The sequence below is a fragment of the Chrysochloris asiatica genome, unplaced genomic scaffold, assembly GCF_000296735.1.
Source record: "Chrysochloris asiatica unplaced genomic scaffold, ChrAsi1.0 scaffold00411, whole genome shotgun sequence".
In the NCBI taxonomy this organism is placed as follows: Eukaryota; Metazoa; Chordata; class Mammalia; order Afrosoricida; family Chrysochloridae; genus Chrysochloris; species Chrysochloris asiatica.
Genome location: NW_006408929.1, coordinates 426,096 through 433,821, shown reverse-complemented (window position 1 = coordinate 433,821; position 7,726 = coordinate 426,096).

The following is a 7,726-nucleotide window of genomic DNA, read 5'->3' as shown; positions in this document are numbered from 1 at the left end:
CAGTCACTTCATCATTCCATGTCATCATCTCTGCCTCCATCTCAGGCATCTCTGTTTCTCTGGGTAGGGTCTCGCTCTCAGCTCTTTTCCATTGATGGTCCCAGAGGCCTCTGCTCCTGTCCTGGAAAATCAATCACTCCCTTCCTTGTTACAACACTTCTACCTTTGCATTTCCAACTCTCATAATCCGTCCTGATAAGCATTATTCACTACAGTTTCACGAGTTACCCATCTGTATCTCCTTTCATCAGCTCTGCCCAGACAGTTTGAATAGTACCTTCTGGAGATTCTGCCTTCTGCCATGCTCCCTAGCACCAGGTTCCCTCTTGAAAGCTTGTAAGCCAGTCACTTCTTGCCTTTGTAGTCCCCTCCTCCCCATTTGAGTATCCAATGTCCAAACTGCCCTTCTCTGTCCACTCTGTGTGTGTGTGTGAATATTTGTTGCTGTGAGGATTTGTTCCCTCTTTTGAGTCGCTGCTCCATAGGTATAGGTCAAGTTCATCAGACTGTATCAGCTCACTCTTTTTTTCCCCCCCTCTTCTTTCCTCTCCTGATTGAGCTCCGATCATCCAGTCATCTGGTCCAGGTCACGTGGGTATCATCTGCAAGTGTGGGCGCTCCTGTGCATATGTCCTCTCTTCCCGTCAGCCGGTAGCTCCACTCTCCTCTCGAGTCCTCCGTGGCCACACCACTGTCTCTGGGCCCAAGAGTCCCCAGACCTCTTCACACTGCTTGCCAACCATGTCCCCAACTGGGTCCACAGAAGTCCACTGAACATTGTAGGGCTTAGCTTGCCGTTTCATTGCTGCTTTTACCCCACTTCCCCACATCGGTGATGTGTGTGGTCACCAATCAGAGCGTGTATTTCCATTGAGTCTTAGTCTTGGAAGGTTTCCATTTTCTTTTGATGCTTTCTGAATCATTCAATATTTTGCCCACAGAATCCTACAATATTTCAAGTCGTGTTTTGAATTTTTTCTTCAGTTCTTTCAGGTTGAGAAATGCTGAGTGTGTTCTTCCCTTTCAGAGACTAATATCTGTAGTTTCCTTTTCAAATATGAGTATACAAAAGAGAGATTATCCCAATTTTATACAAATTCTTCTAGACAATATCTTCTAAGCTTCATTTGTTTGACCTGTGTAAATCTTATACCAAAATACCATGACACTACAATAATGGAAAATTCAATATGATTTTTACAACCCTATTTCATTTGTTAAACATATTAAAGAATGTTAGCAAGTCAAATCCAACAGAGTTTTAAAAAATGCACTACAGCCAATTTGAATTTATCTGAAATTATAAAAAAAGTTCATTATTGGAAAAATCTGTTAAATATAGGTAATCCCTTAATGGATAAAAGGAGACAATTTTATTTAATGGTCTTGAAAACGCAGGATGAAACATTTGATAATGTTTATTAACTATCCATTATTTAAAACTCTTTGTAAAATAGATGTACAAGAAAACTTCTTGTCCTAATGAAGGATAATAGCAATATAATACCATATATATCTCAAAACAAATGCATCATAGTGACATTTTAATAGGTTAGTTTAGTGACATTGAAAAAGATTAGTTTAGTGACATTTGAAAAATGTTATTTAATATTTGCACATTTATTCCATAAAGTTACAATAATTAAAATGGAACAACATATTATTAAGAAAATTTGGATGCAATAAAATTTTATTTATAGAAAAGTCACTGAATGATTGACAAAAGATATAAGAGTATGGTACATTGAAAGGGAAAAGAAACATAATGGATGGGAAAGCTGAGGTTCTGGATTTTTTCTGGATAGATTCTTTCATGGTAGCTAATTATAGAATTAAAAGTAAGGAATCTACCAATTAAATAAAGTGGACAAGGTTATGATACAAACATATCATAAATTATCTAACTAGATTAGATTCATGCCCAAGTGCAGTGTAGTGAATTATTTAATATGCTTCTTCAAACCTTAGCCTTTGTAACTTCCACTAAATGATGTTTCCTGATGGATCTGGGTAAAGGAAGATGGGAGGAGACACTTATAGGATGATATGATTCAGTTGTGAGTGATGGGTATTAGAATTAATAACTTGGAACAATACTTGGAACTCTAACATGGGTATAAAATGATCCATCTCAGAAGTAGGATGGGGGAATCTCACTGCCATAAAAGAAGAAGAGTCAGGAATAGAGCACGTCCTTCAAACCTTAAAATCTCTGTTCACTGAACCACCTTGATGCAGGACACAGAGCTGTGACACCAGAGGCATATTAGTTACAAGAGTGGCAGCAATAGGACCAAGAGCCAGAGCAAGAGACAGAGTGGTTCTTGGTCCATGGAATAGGTAAAACTGAATGTCTTTAGGCAGGAGGCTTACTTGTGGAAGAGTGCCTTCAGACAATTATGGGAGCTAGGTCCTAAGGAGCTAGAGCTGAGTGCCTTCAAGATGTGCTTATGGTGGAGTGCAGTGTCCTAAGCATTTATCAGTGTGGCACTGTAGGATAAGCATTCAGCCATAAGGTCAATTTGAACCACAAAATCAGAGGTTCGAACTCACCAGCCAATTCTTGGAATCCCTATGCAGGGTAGTTATGAGTCAGAACCAACTTGATGGCACTTAACACTAACAATAACCAAAAAGCTTTGTAACATGGTCTGGACATATAGAGACCTGCTTGTGGGCATGACTGAGGAGAGTCTGTCCTGACTGGAAGACCTATATCCTGAGTATTTCTGACTCTGAATTATAACCTGTTAATCTCTGGTAGCATAGTGGTTATGAATTGGGCTGCAAACCTCAGGGTCAGCAGTTTGAAACTACCAGCTTTTCTGTGGGAGAAAGATGAGGCGTTCTGCTCCCGTAAAGATTTACAGCCTCAGAAACCTGTATAGGGTCACTATGAGTCGGAACCGATTCCACACATAACACATAGCAACAACAACAACAACAATTTCTGTAATAAACCGCATATCGGTGAGTATATTGTCTGAGTTTGGTGTGGACATTGCAATAAATTATAAAACTCAGTTGAGTAGAGAACCATGGAAGGAAAGGTTGGTGCCCATTTTTTTTTTTCCCATCAGGATCAAATTAAATGGAAAACAAAATGGATCATAATGTGGAGGAAAAAACATCTGGGTTGTATTTGGAGGGGAGGCATACTATATATAAGTGTCTTAATTTTTTGTTGTTGCTGTTGCTATTATTAGTTGTTTTAATTGCAAGATGTGAGGATGATTTTGTGCTGATTGGAAAGAAGGAGTAATGAGAATGAGTCTGAGAATGCAAGAGAGATGTAGCGTAACTAAAGGAATGGCCATACTGACCAGGAGAGTTGTAACCTGAAGCACTATTATAATTACTGTTTGAGATTAGGAAATAAAACTAAATAAACAATATATGGACAGAGTAGAGGGTCTAGTTCAGGTCAAAGAACATAAATTTTTATTGTAGCAGTCTGTAATTTGAGGGCAAGTCAAAACATATGACTGTAAAATCAAAGAAACTTTTATTAAACAAAAATAATGAAATGTGAATCTAGTATTTCTTGACATATCTTCCATCTAGGTCTATACACTTTTTTTTTATGTACACAAAAACACTCAGAAATATATAATCATTTAAACAGTCCAAGGGCACATTCTGCAATCCTGCCTACTGGCTGCCAGCACCCAACCTTTCTCTTTCCATAAGTCTCGAGTCCTCAACTGCTCAATCTCTCAGTGTCCTCATCTCTGCCTCCATCTCTGGTGTCGCTGCTTCTCTGGATAAGATCTCACATTCTGCTTGTGTTCTTCTGCCTTGTTGGTCCTAGAGTCCTCTGTTTCTGGAATGAACATTAACTACTCCCCCTGTATGTTACAAAACTTCTACCTTTACATATATGACAATCACAGTTACTCACTATTGAATCATAAGAATCTTATCCCCATCTCCTTTCACCAGACCCGTCTAGTAGGTCTATACACTTTTGAAGGTGGTGTTTCATCTCTGTAACACTTTCCTGAGAAGTCTGTGCTCTTTGATTTACGTCGCATCACAATTGTTGTTTTGACATCCTTAAGAAACTCCAATCATGTTCCTCTTTAATGTTTTTTAGGTTTGAGAAACCAAAAAAATGTCTTAAGGAACAAAATCAGAGCTGTTGGGTGCATGGGGTAAGGGTTCATAACAGAGTTCACAAAGGAGATACCCTTTGTGATAGCTCAGGTTTTGTGTCAACTTGGCAAGACCAAGATTATCAATGGTTTGGTAGTTAAAACAGTGTAATTCCCATGATGACACATAATATAATGAGATCACCTCTATCATGAGATCTACTATGAACAACAAATCAGCTGAAGGGATGATTTCTCTGGGGTGAGGCTTATTCCCAACGTGTAAGCTGTGGAAAAGTGTTATCTGACTTCTGGTTCTTTGGATTCAAATCAGTGACTTGCCGTATTGCCTGCCAATCCTGAAAGTTGTCAGTAGCTTGTCATCTTACCTGCTAACCTTGAATTCATTTGCCTCTTCAGCCAGAATTCTTCTGTTTTGATTCTAACTCTAGGTCTTTGTCCATTTTGTTATAATACTTTGTTTTCTCCAGATGCCCTTTAAAATTTTCTATTCTGTTTTTTTACTTTATCATTTCTTCCAGTTTAAATCAACTGAGTAAATTTAAGTCTTTCTGACATCCATTTTGGTCTTTTCTGTCTTTCTAATAATCTTTTGCTTTCTTCACATATGATGTTCTTGATGTCACCCTCTGGTCTTCAGTCATTAGTATTCAGTACATCAAATCTATTCCTGAGATGGTCTCTAAGTTCAGATGGGGCACATTCAAAGTCATATTTTAACTTTGGTGAACTTGTTTTAGTTTTCTTTAACTTCAACACATTTGAATAGGAATGATTCATGGCCTATTGCACAATTGGTCCCTGGTCATGTTCTGACTGGTGATATTGAACTTCCCCATGTCTCTTTCCACAGATGTAGTTGATTTGATTACTGTGTATTTCATCTGGTAAGTTCAACACGTATAATTACTATTTGTATTTTTAAAAAACGTATTCATAAAGAATAAGTCATTTATCTTGCAAAATCTATCATATGATCCCTGGTGTTATTTTATCATCAAGGCCATATTTTACAAATACAGATGCTTCCTTTTTGTTTCCAACTTTCACATTCTAGTTTGAAGTAATTATCAATGTCTTTTGATTGCATGTTTACTCAAATTCAGACAGCAGAGGTTGGAAGAAAGTTTCTTTACCTTTGACTTTAATGGTTGGTGTATTAACTGTCTTCCTTGTAAGTGTATGGATATTATCCTATCACTGAAAGCATTGTACTTCAGGATAGATATTGAAATGTTCTTTTTGACAATAACTGCAGTGCCATTGCTCTTTAATTTGTACTTCCCAGCATAGTAAACTATATGATAGCTCTATTAAAAATGGCCAATAGTAGTCATTCTCAGTACACTAATACCTAAGATATTAATCTTTATGTGTTCCATTTCATTTCTAATGACTTCAATTTTCCTAGATTCATATTTTGCCCATCCAATTTTACAGCTGTGTCTTCTTATTTTGAGTCATGCCACATCAGTAAATGAATATCCCGAAAGATTTGCTACATCCAGGTAACTAAGGCCAAGTCTACTTTGAGAAGGCAGCTTTTTTCCAGTCGTATTTTGAGTGTTGTCCACTGCTATTCATAAGGTTTTCAGTGGCTAATTTCTCAGATGTGGTTTGCCTCTTTGTTCTTCCTAGTCTGTCTTAGTTTAGAAGCTCTGCTGAAACCTCTCAATCCTGAATGACTCTGTTGGTATTTGAAACACCAATGGCATAGCTTCCAGCATCATAGCAGCACACAAGTCACCATAATAGCACAAACTGACAGAGCATGGTTAATGAGAATAATTAATGTATTATGTATATTAGGTACTATGAGATTTATTTGTAGTTTGTTATGGAAGTTAGGTATTCATATTAAAAAACAATTAGTGACTAACATATTAGTCTACAGTCCTGGTGTGGTGCTATAGGATAAGGACTGAACTTCTAACCACAAGGTCATTTGTTCAAATCCATCAGTTGCTTCTTGGAAACCCTACACAAGTTTGCTGTAAGTTGGAACCAACTCAACAGCACTCAACAACAACAACAACAATCTAGAGTATAAAATTAAAAGGAGAATTTATGAATAACTCATAAATTCATAAATTTACTTGAAGAAGAAATGTTGTTAAGTGCTATAGAGTTGATTCTGACTCATAGTGACTCTGAGTAGGGTTTCCAAAGAGCAGCTTGTGGGGTTGAACTGCCAACTTTGTGGTTTGCAGCCCAATGCTTATCTCATGGCACCCAAGCTCTTGTATGAACTTTGGACAAAAAGAATAATATATACTGCTTTAGGAAATTATACACACACACACACACACACACACACATATGTACGTGAATATCTACCTATCTATATATATATATGGATAAGCACTCGACTGCTAACCACAAAGTCACTGGTTCAAGTCAGCTGCTCCGTGGGAGAATGAAAGATGAGGCTTTCTACTTCCACAAAAAATGTACAGCCTCAGAAACCCTATACAGGGTTGCTATGAGTTAGAACCAACTCAGCTCCCTTAAAAACATCAACAACAACAACACACACACACATATATATATTGAATGAAATCTGTACTTGTCTGAATTCAATATATATATATAATGAAAAATATGTATTGTATCTTTTTCATACAAGATTAAAATATGTTGTATAGAACCGACACCTTTTTTATTCTCTACTGATATGCCCATTAATTATCTATATAATATTTAAAATTTTCTAACTCAGGGAAAATTCTTAATATATTTCCTTTCATCTTTTTCATTTCTCCAAAGCATATGTCCTCTGATTTGGGAATCTTACAAAGACATTACTCATTTTGAAATGAACACATAGGAAAAATTAAATTTAGTAGAATTATTTTTCTTTTGCTTTCTTTTCAATGTTTTCACAATTTCTATTGATTCATGTATAGTTGAATGAAGAGTTACTTTTCAAGTTTTGAATTGAAGCCTATGGTCTCTATTTAGCAAAAAGCAAACAAATCATTTTTCAAAGAGAGTTAGTAAAAGAATAAAATTATCAAAAGTATGTCCCTTTGCTCTTTGGGAGTGTCTGTGGTGTCCTTCAGCCAAATGCCTTTTCAGTCAGTCACTGTATTGTTACTCTACTCAGGTCCTATTACTAGTAGATAACTTGTCATAACAGAATCAATAGTGTTATAGCCAGTTGTACACTTTGCCAATTAGAACATTACTCTCAATTCAGAAAAAAAAGAAAGAGATCTTCATTTCCAATCACACTTTATTTATGGACAATGAAACGTGAATTTCACATAATTATCAAGTATGCCAAAATTTATTCTTCTGTTGATTTATTTCAACCAGCTTTAAAACATTCTTAGGTAAAAAACATATTAAGATCTTGAACTGTACAAAAACAGAGGGCAGGCTGAATTTGGCTCAGGGATTGTAACTTTCTGACCCATAGTTTAGAGTATGGACTTTGAAATTGTCCATATTGGAATCAAATCCTGCTTACCTCAATAACCAATTGTGTGACTTTAGACAAGTTTCTTATCCTCTTTGACTCTGTTTCCTCTGTCACACAGTCATGGCGGTGTCTTGCTCAGAGGGTAAACAAGGTGAAGCATGTCAAGCACTTGCTCACTTCATGGACT